Here is a 12,754-nt window from a genome sequence, read left to right on the forward strand (position 1 = left end):
CGCTCTCTCTCTCTCTCAAATTAAAAAAAAAAAAAAAAAAAAGGAAATCCGAAAGAAGAGATTTGACAGAGGGAGGAAACATCGAATAAATGATACAAGTTGGGGGTGGAAAGAAGATTGATGTTGTTTAAGGGCACAAACTTCAACAAGTAGTGAGTAAGCCACAGTGATGGGATATGCACTGTTTAAAGAATATGGACAACAATACTGTACCATGATTACGGAATGTGATAATATAGAACAAAGGCTATGATATTACAAGATATAAATGTATCAACATGATATTTTGTACACCTTAAATGTATACAATGTTATATGTCAAATACACTCAATAATAAACAAATAATCCAAGCAAATTCCCCAGGTCTACAGGATACCACGGCTTGTTTGAAATTATGGATTATATGGGCATCATAATGTATTCAAGAATTCTAGAAACATCCAGAGGTTTCTTAATTTAGCGTGGATATTATTTATTGGTATTTATATAATCACCAGAAAAAAATAAAACAATTTATGATAGCCTTTAAATAATGTCAAATGTTATCTTTTGACAGAATTGAGCTTCCAAAAAATTTATTCTGATTTCATGCATACAGTTGGTGAAAAAAATTGGACCATTATTGGAGTAGACTTATTTTCTATTTGAAGTATCTGGTAACACCATGTGACACTGGCATTATTTAGGCATCGATGGAATCAACGTATGTGCACAAGAAAACTTGAAATAGAATGAAAGAAATTAATTTAAAAGAAAAGCCATTTGAATAGAAAAGTCACGTTTCATAGAATGATATGTGAATGGATATTGTACCTGTTAAAATGTTGTCTTCAAACTTTTGAAATGATTGCCGATGCTTCCTTAGCAGATTCATGTGTTCTGATTTTCATGTTGTCCGTGATATTTCTCAGGTCCATGATGGTTGGTAAATATTGACAAATATTTTGGGTAACCTACGTGTTCATTACTAACTATCTTGAGAAAGGGAAATACAGTACTTTTCATTAAATATGCGTTTCCTGGGGCGCCTGGGTGGCGCAGTCGGTTAAGCGTCCGACTTCAGCCAGGTCACGATCTCGCGGTCAGTGAGTTCGAGCCCCGCGTCGGGCTCTGGGCTGATGGCTCGGAGCCTGGAGCCTGTTTCCGATTCTGTGTCTCCCTCTCTCTCGGCCCCTCCCCCGTTCATGCTCTGTCTCTCTCTGTCCCGAAAATAAATAAACGTTGAAAAAAAAAATTAAAAAAAAATATGCGTTTCCTTCTTAAAATTCATTGCCACCAAAAGGATTTATTGCAAAATAGTTACCAAAAATAAAATAAATGACTAAGTAGTTGTAGATTTGCACCATACAATAAATGATCATTCTGAGTAGCAAGACTATTTTAGCTACACACGAAGTGCTCCAGGCCTGAATTCCTCAGCCTTCATTTTCTGCACATATTGCACATAAACCTAAACTAGAATGTCCCACTTTCCCTACCGACCTGCTGACTGGTGGCCTCATGCATCTTAAACTGACTGGTGGCTGGCGGGAGCTTTGAATACTTTTCCCGCCACGACCACAGGCCATAAGGAGTAAGCTGTCGCTAGCCACCCGTGTCTGAGCGCACTCGATGATGTAACTGACCGTTCTGCAAACTGTCCTTGAAAGGGAGAAGCTGGTGACATGGCATCAGAAAAAGGCCGGGGAAAATGAGATGGGCCACTGGTTAGCTTTCACGGTTAATCACTTTTCAAGCCGGAACGGTACACGCATCTCACACACTATTAGATGAGAACATTCACAAACCCGAAGTGCAAGACTGAGGACGATCATTCTGGCTTATGTTGAGTCTACTCTTGACGATATTTCTTCAGAAAATGAAACACCCGGGTCAAATACGAAATTGGATGGGATACTGGGACAACGGTGACGAGCAAGAGGAAGGAACCGGGACGTTTGGTCATTCGGTGTTTCTTTCCTGTTTGCCGGAGCAGAAGCCAGAAGACTTTGGGAAATGTTAGTGGCTTATCTTCAAAAGAATTGGGTGTTGATACGTGCTCTTCCAGGAATACTGTCCTTACTAGAATAAATCAATACAGGCTTGGGCACCTGTTAGGGGGTTATTAACCAAGTAAGTGGTTTATTTTTAATTCCCTCAGCAAACACAATCAGAAGCCATTTGCTTTCACCTAGCGAGGATAGTAGGAGATTTTCATTGTGTTATCTCCGAGCTGTATTTAGGGATAAATCGATACGTGTGTACTGCCAGCATGAATAAAAAGTTACAAAGGTTTTGGGACCAGTTACTGTGTATAAGCCCATAAGGCTCACAGTTCTGAAAGCAGTTCATAGCAAGAGGGAACTTTGTAGCAACCAGGTTTCAGTACAAACTGCCTTGCCACCTTGGCCTTGTCACAAAAGGCACAATACTTTGAGATACGGATGCCTTACGGTGCTTGGGCACACCAGCTAGCAGAAGGGCAATGGAGACCCCTAGAGTGTCAGAGTTGAATCAACTACTCTCCATTTGATACGCACTTTGTATCCTGCTATCGGGCTCCTTGACCACAGGTACCACGCGAGTGTGAGACCTTAGCTGGTCTTATGAATGAGCGATTGTGAAACGTATAGCAGAATTCCACTCTCAAATGGAAATGGTATACACGTCAGTGGGCCTGGAAGGGACAAGTAAACTGAGGAGCCGGTGGCTCAGATTTCCATGGCACTTGGTTTTACTGTTCTGTTTCCTCCACCCCAGCCCACACCGGTGGACTCATGTGCAGTTTCACTTCACAGAGGAGGAAAAGCCTTGGGCCTGCTTTACCCTTGAGTGTCCACAGCATGGCACTAACCTTCCCCACTCTGGTCCAGCACTAAAAATCAGTAGTGACGCAGGACAGACATTGTACGATTCCATTTACGTGGGGGTACCTGGAACAGTCAAATCTAGAGAGACCAAAAGTACGAGAGTGGTTGCCAGGGCTGGGGGTGCTGAGGAAATGGGACTTATTGTTCAACGGGTACGAAGTTTCAGTTAGGGATGCTGAAGATTTTCTGGAGATGGATGGCGGTGAGGGTTGCACCACAACATGAATGTACTTAATATCACAGAGCGCACACTGACGATGATTAAAGTGGTCCATTTTGTGTTAAGTATATTTTACCACAATGAAAAAAAAAGAAAGCAAAAGAAAATCCTCCCAATGGGTGAAACTTTGGTTTCCATGACCGGTGGCCTTACTCATGAATCCACACTGATTTATGGATAGTACCTAAAATAGTTGGTCAAAGACCTGAAAAGTTCAAGACCGAAAGGCCAGTAACAAGGATAGCCGTATGGACCTACTGGAATTGGCAGCCTGTGAATATATATGTAGACTAACCGCCCCCCCCCCCCCACCCAGGGGCATTCAATGGAGAGGGTTTCCTTAATAATCAGGCTGACACCTTGAGAATTGGACCCGTTCTCTAGTTGTCAGGTGCCTCTTACCCCAGCCACATCTGTTTTTACTATATGCCTCACTACTCAGAAGCGGGTGGCTTCATAGAAACGTGAGGTCACTAGCTGGTGACAACACCTTGAGAGAGGAGGGCATTTGCCCAGATACAGCATATGTCTTAAACCACCAGCCGATACGTGGGGCCATTTCTCTCACAGACAGAAGACGCCGTCTAAAAACCAAGGAGTGGAAGTGGCAATGACCTCCCATGCATTATATATAATAATCCACCTGCCAAGGTTTTGCATAGCATCCCCACGACATTTAGATTCGTGACTCGGGAGGTTTGGGTGGGCAAAGGAGAAATATTTCCACCAGTAAACACTCAGGCATGTGCCAGTAACTTGGAAGCAAAGATTGCTCTCCAACCGGCACGGAAGAAGGTCACCCTACTGGCTGGTGATTGGTCCTGACTACCAAGGGGAGGTTGTGTTGCTGCTACATGATATGGCATGAAAGACTGTCCAGATCCCAGACAGCTCCCATGTCCAATGACAACAGCCCATGAGAAACCAAGGCAAACGAATAAAATAATGAATAAACAAATAAAGGTCCTCTAGTACGAATCAAAGTGTGGGTCCCTCTCACCGGTTAAGAGAAAACAGTCATGCAGGCCAAGAGGCTCATAGACTCGAATGGGGGAACATTGCAATGATCGTCAAATAAGGGCCCATGACCAGTTACGGAAGTGGGGACTGTAGCATCCACAGTTTATCATTGTCTGCTTCTCCCACTTGCCTTTTATGTGAAACAGCACTTATGCGAAAATAACCACGGATGGTGGCTAATACTACAGTGTATCTTCAGGTGAGAATATGAATGAATTGACGTACAGAAACTGATAGCACTTCAGTTTTATTTTGCATTTTCTTCATCCCAATGAATGAAAAAACTAGATAGACCTACTGGTTGTTTTCCGACTGTGTCTCCAGCTCCGTTTTCCACCCTCCTCTGGCCAAGTCTGCACCCTGAGACCATGACCTCTAAGGACGCTGGTACCTGTGTTCCCTTCCCCTCCACCTATCGAATGGCTCAGCCAACAGGAGGCATCAGGAGGAATCCAAAGGGCGGAGGACAGAGATGTTGGGGTATTTTCTGCCCCACGCCCTTCCTACCAGACAAGTGGCAGGGATTTTGTTCTGCTACCTACGGCTAACGTCCCCTTCGGGAAGCCTCTTTCGTGGCAACGGCCCTTGCTGGGTTTTGCTAACACCTCCACCGCCCCTCCTGCCCTCGGGCCTCAAAGTTGTGACGGCTTCCTACTTCTGACTGAAGCAAGACCTGTTTGTACTTTATGATTCCATTCAAACAAAGCTCAAGAGGGGCAAAACTGGTCTGTGGTGACAGTAAATACTGCGGGTGCCTTTGACAGGGTAGGAACACAAAGGAGCTTCTGACGAGTGGGAATGTTCCGTATTTGCTATTAAGGTCTGGACAAATACTTCAGCGGGGCGCCCGGGTGGCTCAGTCGGTTGAGCATCTGACTTCGGCTCAGGTCACGATCTCACGGTCTGTGAGTTCGAGCCCTGGGTCGAACGTTTGTGAGTTCGAGCTCTGTGGAAGGCTTCTTTCCCTCGGTCACCACATTACTGAGTGTACCAGTATTTCATTCCTCTGATTGCTAAATAGTACTCCATTGTGTGACCACGATGCGGTCTGGGTTTCTGTTCATCTGTTGATGACGTTTGGGTTGCTTCCAACTTGTAATGGTTGTGGATAAAGCTGCTATGAAATTTTTGTACAAGTTTTTTGTGTGTGGACATAAGTTTTATTTCTTTTGGATATACATCTAGAAGCAGAATTCTGTGTTACAGGAGAGGTGGATATTTAACTTTGCATGAAAAGTCCAAATGGTTTTCTAATCAGCTGTACCAAACCTTCAGAGCACGCCATCTCCCCAGATTGGGACAAGCCAAGATGCATCTGAAAATAGACCAACTTTGAAGTGTCATTAGGATTAGACAGCAATAGCCAATTGACTACTCTAAACACATAAGTGGTGGGGCTACTGAGAAAGTCAGTCAGTAGCTCCTGCAGGGGCCTCCTGGCCCCTCCCCTCCATTCTCAGCAATAATCAGGCTTTAAAAGGTCCCCTACAACCCAGACATGTGAAGTTCCACTCCTTAGGCTACCATATAGCTGTTAGAAGAGAAGTGACTAAGTAAATTAATTTACGCTCACATGTGAATGGTTGTCAGGCCTCACTGCATTTAACACCCTAGAGTATTTGTATTTTGAAAGCAAAGTTTTATTTGTAAAGGAATTACTCACTAATGAATAATAGCCTTGTAGTTGACATCTGGGGAGGAACAAGGAGAGGACACATCTTTTCCCTAGACTTCAAAAATTATATGAGCTGAAAAATGATGCCTGTAGTGAATCAGGTGTGGGTTCAAATCCCCGTGGATTTTGTTTTGTTTTGTTTTGTTTTTGGTGTTTGTTCACTTGAGAGAGAGCATGTGACCTGGGAAGAAGGAGCAGAAAGAAAGGGAGAGAGCATCCCAAGCACAGAGCCAGCTTGATCTCCCACACCGGTGAGATCATGACCTGAGCACAAGTCAAGAGTCAGCCGCTTAACCAACTGAGCACCCAGGGACCCCCCGATCCCAGTGTTTACCTTAAAAAGTAGTCTTTCAACGTCTGCGTCCTAGCGCATTGTCCTGGGGCCAAGCATGTGTTCCTTTGAGTACCAACCACTTGTTCGTCCTCCTTGCGTACCTGTGTTACTTCGGTCTGAGCGTTTTCAGGACCGATCCTCCCTGCTACCGGGTCCAGCTCGGGGGCAGGCACGCCGTGGGCACGTCTGACCAGGACGCGAAGGCGGAAGGGACTGGTAAACCGTCCGGCGCCACGGGGCCCGAGTTACAACACGGATCTTTATCACTGCACGCGTGAAGAACGCAAACCCGCCTTCGCCCACCGCGGGAGGCCGATGCTAGGACACCGGACGGGGGGGGGGGGGGCGAACCGGGAAGAGGAAGCAACTGAGGGCAGGGACTCCTGCGGCAGAATTCGGCAGGACGCTTCAGCAGGTGAATCCCAGCCCCCGTCCAGGTGGAGGAGCCCTGGCTTGGGAGGCGCGACGAGGGCGACAACCGCCCCAGCGCCTTGGAGAAATGCTGGGCGCACCTGGGGACGTGAGGGAGGCGGCCGAAGATGCCCCCCCCGCCCCCCCGCAGGGCCTTTGCAGCCACGCCGTCGGAGGGGTCTCGCGGCTGCGTGCGCCTGGCTCCTTGGGGCGAGCTGGCTGGAGGCGCGGTTTCACCACCGTGTTCCTCCTCGGGGAGGCGGGGGGCAGAGCGCAGACGTGGGCGTTCGGGCTCGGACCGTCCTCCCGGGGTCAGGCCGCCAGACCGCGTCCCCCTTGGGCCGGCGCCCCCCCCCCCCCAGGCAGGCGGGGGGGAAGGGGGGGGTCCCTGCGGCCGGCGCTCGGCTCTCCCCGCCTCCCCGCGCCCTCACCCTCCGCCCCGGCGGCGCCCCGCGAGCTCGGCGTGCGGCGCAGCCTCCGGCGGTGCCGAGACCTCCAGGTGTCCGGCGCGAAGGCGGAGCCGCGCGTCCAGCCGCCTCCCCGGCGCCTCGGACGACACCCCCCCCCACCCCCCGGGAGCAGGGGGCCCCCGCGCGGCGGCTCCGGGCGCCCGGCCTCCCCGGGGCTCGGCGCGCTCCTCCCCGGGACGCGCGGGGCGCGCACGGCCGAGCAGAGCGCAGCGCGCACGGCCGAGCGGCGCCCACGCGGGGCAGCCCGCGCCCCAGCCCGCGGCGCCCGGACGCCCGCGACCATGGCCGCCGAGGGACGCGGCCCCTGCGCCCCGCTCTGGGCCGCGGCGCTGCTGCTGCTGCTGCTGGGGCTGCCGCGCGTGTGCGTGCGGGCGGACGGTGAGTGTGCGCGGGGCCCGGGGGGCGAGGCGGCGCGCGGGGGTGCCCCCCGCGGCCCTCCTTCGACCTCCGGGTCCCCTCTCGCCCCCCCCCCCCCCCGGCTCCCGACCCCTCCCCGAGCACCCGAGAAAGCCTGGCCTTCCGAAGGTCGTCATGAAAGGGCTTTGCGGTGAAGTCACGTCTAGGGCGCCCCGGAGCCGCCTCTGCGGAGACCTGCTTTTCCACGTACGTTCAAGGGGCTCCCGGCGGCGGCGAGGCTGACAAGGCTACCGGCTAGTTTGTCTTGGTCCAAGAACATCGGAAAGATGAGTATAGGAATCAGCAGGCAAAGGGGAGAGGAGAGTGCCTTGCCCCGGGGGAAGTGGCATGTGCAAAGGCCCTGTGACGGGCAGGGGAGATGGGATTAAAGAGTGGCTGGAGCCGAGCGTGCGAGGTGAGGATGTCGTGCGACGCGAGGCCGCAGAAATAGGCAAGAAACAGGTTCTTGCAGGCTGTGAGAATCGGCCCGCTTTTTTGGTTTTGTTTGTTTCTTTGCTTTTTTTTTTTTTTTTTTAACCTGAATTCAGCTTTCAGCACCTCCCGTAAATTGGCGGGATCAGAGCCTTATCTCGGCTACATTTTGAAAAGCTAATTCAGCTGTATTTTCATTTTGGGACAAAACCCCATTGACTTGGTGCAGGAGGATCTGGGAGGAAAGAAGACAGCAGTTCTCACATCCATAAGCGGTTTCCAGAAAGTCCAAGCTTGGGACAGATTGGATTGATGAAGAAGAAAAACGCTTGGCTGATTCGGGATGCTTTGTGTATTTTTAAACGTCGTTGCTTTTTGAGTAAACAATTCCCGGTGAAAGGAGTGGGCTTGCCAGAAAGAGGCGTGGTCGTTAGGGAAAGGGGGAAAGTGAGAAGAAAAACCTCTGGATATCATCTTAGAATCTTGGTGCTTTTGTCCGAAGTGCCAGCTTGCTGAACCCTTTGCTCCTAATTAAGGATGAATGTCTTATTTCTTCATAGCCTCAGAGTGTTAGAAAAGAAAACATTTTTAACTTTGAAGGTTCCTCCTGTAGACTGTTGGGTTTTTTTCCATTGAGATGTAGTCCGTGTAAATTTTACCATTTAAACATTTATAATCAGTGGAGCTCGTACATTGATTGCTTTGTCCCAGCATCACCACTGACTCCTGAACATTTCTGTCCGCTGAACCGGAATCCCATACCTATTAGCAGCCAACCCACTGTTAATTTTTTACTAGAGTATTTTTTGCCTGATGAATGCAAGTGGAATAAATAGGAGTTGGTATCGACTTTTGAAGAACGTATAGTATTGTACCAACTTTAATTCGTTTTAAGGAAGTACTTCTGAATCCACGACGCTTTAGAGGTTCACCCTATTATAACTGCTTAAGTGGAAGGCTAAGTGCATACGGATCAGCTTTTTTGTGCCTATCTGGCTTAGTGTGGGTCCTAGAAACTCGAAGGCAGAAATATCATTGGACAAGGAGAGAGAAACAGAAACACCACAGCTCTTTTTCTGGTTATCCCTTGCCAGAAATGCCTCTGTTTCTCCCTTCTCCTTTCTTTCCTCTCCCTGCTTCCCTAAGTACACTTACTTTCAAGAAACTCCATTTACTGAGTTCCAACTTTTATAACAGAGCCATTGAAGAATTATAATCTATATTATGAAAGGATTCTTTTCCCTACGAAATATATGTTTAACGACCTTCGCTTTCCACATTTCGTTATTTGTGTTCTACGGTGGTGGAAGGAAGAAGAAACATTCAGCTAGACTTGATGTGTCACAGACATCTGGAGAGAGACTTGGAGTTATTAAAACCTCCATGGACTCATTAAAAAATGTCAATGAGATAAATTCAAATGAAAAACATTTAGTTTGCATTTGGCTAATGAGATATGCATCTCCTATATTAGAGAGATCTGCCCCTGTATTTTTCCCCCTTTTTTCTACTGTGCTTTTAAAATATTTTTGAAACTGAGAACTTTTCACATTGACTGAATGGAAATTAATTGTGTTTGGGTAATGATTATAGGAAAAGATTCATTAATGCAACAGATAATTGATTGAGCATCTATCATATGCTAGGTACAATCCTTGCTGTTGGGGATAGAATGGTGAGGGGAAATAGGTCCTTGCTATCAGGGAGTTTAACATCCAATGGGTTAGTCAGTAAGCAAATCATTATGTGAATAAAATGTGAACTTGTGATTTTGATAAGTGATTAAATTAAAGGACAGAGGTACTATGAGAGCCTGTACCAGGAGATTCTGGTTTGGTGCATTAGGATCTGAGAGAGGAATAAGAATTGACTAGGCAAAGAGGGGGAAGAACAGGTGTCTGGGTAAAGAATAGCACATACACACACACACACACAAAATCTGTGAGCAGGGAAAATGGGCCGTGTGATAAGAGACAGAGTGGCTGGAGTCACGAGTCCGAGCTGGAAATGGTTTGAAATGATGCTAGGAAAATTGGAGTGGGTGTAATGAGGTGGGGCGTCATAGACAAAGTTTCTTTTTAATCCAAAAAAGGGAAGGAAGTCATTGGATGATTTCCAGTGGTAGAATGGCTAATAAGATTTGCATTTTGAAAAGATTGCCCTGATGGTGATGTAGGAAGAATGGATGGGACCAGGGCAAGACTGGATATAGAGAGAGAGCATATAGGATGCCATTTGAGTTGTGCAGGTGAGAGAGGGTGGAGGTGTGTAGAGGTGGCTGGGGTCAGTGGGAAGGGTCTGGACTAAAGAGAAAAATGTGAGTCATCTGTGTAAGGTATGAAGCCATGTGTGTGGATAGAATCCCAGAGAAACATTTCGTAGTGAAAAGAGATGACCTAGAACTGAGCCTGGAGTAAGAAACAGATTTACGGTTACTGACTCTACATTCATGAGATATATTGGCCTGTAATTTTCATTTCTTGTAATATTCTTGTCAAGTGTTGACGTCAGTATTATGGTGATTTCTAAAATAAGTGGGGAAGTTGTTCCCTCCACTGTTGTCTAAAAAGGTGGCTGCAAGGTGAGCTGTTTTGTTTTGTTTTGTTTAGTGTTTGGTAGTGAGGTCATATGTGTTTGAAGTTTTTCTCATGGGAAGATTTTTAAATGATGAATTTAGTTTATTTTTTTTAAGTTTATTTATTTATACTCTCCACACCCAGTATGGGGCTCAAACTCAAGACCCTGAGATCGAGTCACATGCTCCACCATTGAGCCAGCCAGGTGCCCCTTAACTTCTTCAGTAGGTAAAGACATATTCAGATTTCTTATTCATTTTGGGTCAGTTTTGCTAAGTTTGTTTTATGAAATTTGTCCATTTCATCTAAATTGTCAGATGTACTGGCATATATAACATAATAATCGCTTACTATCTTTTCAGTGTCCATGGGATCTGTAGTAATGTCCCCTTTCATTCTTGATATTGGTAATTTGCATTTTCTCTTTTTGTCTTGATCAGTTTTGCTAAGGATTTATCAATTTTATCATTCTTTAGAAAGAAACAATTTTTGGCTTTATTTCCTCTATTGTACATCTGCTTTCCATTTCATTGATTTCTGTCCTATCTTTGTTATTTCCCTGCTTCTACTTCTTTAGAAGCTTTAATTTTATGTTCTATGTTTTTAAGATAAGAAACTAAATCATTGGTTATCAACAACTCTTCTTTTGTAATATGATCATTTGAGGCTACAAATGTCCCTTAAATACTACTTTAGTTTCCCCACAAGTTTTTGTCACTTCCATAAAAATGTTTTGTTTGAATTGTGGTTTTCTTTGAACCCATCGTTCATTTAGAAGTATATTTTGTAATTTCCATCCACAAGGGGATTTTCCTAGTTATTACTTTGCTATTGAGAGGCAATATATATAATACAGTGGTTAGGAACTTTGAGATACAGCCAAAATGCCTGGTTTTGTATCCCAGCTGTGTGATCTTGGACAAATAATTCATACCAAATCTTAACTGTAAATAAGGACAATAATAACACCTGCATCACAGAGTTGTTATAAGGATTAATTTAATATTTATAAAGCAATTTATAAAGGAATATTTATAAAGCAATATTTATAAAGCAATTTATAAAGTGCTTACCCATAGTAAACACTGTATAAGTGTTTGATAAATAAAACAAGTCATTTTAGGTTGTTTGTATTGTCGTTTAAAAATATGCTTTGTATAGGGGCGCCTGGGTGGCTCAGTAGGTTGAACGTCCAGCTTCGGCTCAGGTCATGATCTCACAGTTTGTGGGTTCGAGCCCCACGTTGGGCTGTGTGCAGACAGCTCAGAGCCTGGAGCCTGCTTCGGATTCTGTGTCTCCCTCTCTCTCTGCCCCTCCCCTGCTCATGCTCTGCTCATGTCTCTCCTTCAAAAATAAATAAAAACATTAAAAAAATTTTTTTTAATATGCTTTGTATGATTTGAGCCTTGAAATGTTTTTTGATTTGTCTTGAAGCTCAGTATTTGGTCAGTTTTATAAATGTCCTTTGTGTGTCTATACTGAATGTGCATTCTATACCTTGCCATATTGTGCATCAAGTGTGTTAATTTTGTTGCCTAAATCTTATATGTTCTTTCCAGTTTTTTTCCTGTTTCATCGATTCCTGAGGAGGCCAGTGGTTAAAATTTTCATAAGCACTGTGGATTTTTTCCAATTCTCCCTGTAGTTTTATTAATATTGCCTTTTTCTAGTCTAGAATTGTTATTTATTTGTTCAAAATTATTTTACATTACTCATGAAATAACTGTCATAACAGAACCTGTTCCTCTCTAGCAATGGCTTTTTTAATAACAGCTTTATTGAAATATGATTCATAGACTGTACAATTTGCCCTTTTAAAGCGTGTGATTCACTGGTCTTTAGCATGCTCACCAAGTTATGAATCACTGTGCACAATTTTAGAACATTTTTTTTGCCCCCAGATAAACCCTCTTCCCATTGGCATTTATTTACTTGTTTCTCCTCAACCCCCCAACCCCTAGGCAACTACTTCCCGTGTCTGTGAATTTGCCTGTTTTGGACATTTCGTGTAAATGGACTCATACAATGTGTGAACTTCTGTGACTGGCTGCTTTCCCTTCGCATAATGTTTGTATCCATTTGTAGCATGTGTCAAGACTTCATTTCATTTCACTGCCAAATAACATTCTTTCGTGTGGCTATTCAGACCATACTTTGTTGATCCAGTTATCAGTTGATGGTCATTGGGTGGACTCTACCTTTTGGCTATTATACACACAGTTTTATAATTGTGGACTTAATTTATTATTTATTATAAATAACGCTGCTAGGAACATTCATATGGAAGTTTCTTTTTTTTTATTCACTTATTTAAATTCAGGTTAGTTAATGTACAGTGTAGTGTTGGTTTCTAGAGGAGAACCCAATGAT

The sequence above is a fragment of the Lynx canadensis genome, chromosome C2 (assembly GCF_007474595.2).
Source record: "Lynx canadensis isolate LIC74 chromosome C2, mLynCan4.pri.v2, whole genome shotgun sequence".
Lineage (NCBI taxonomy): Eukaryota > Metazoa > Chordata > Mammalia > Carnivora > Felidae > Lynx > Lynx canadensis.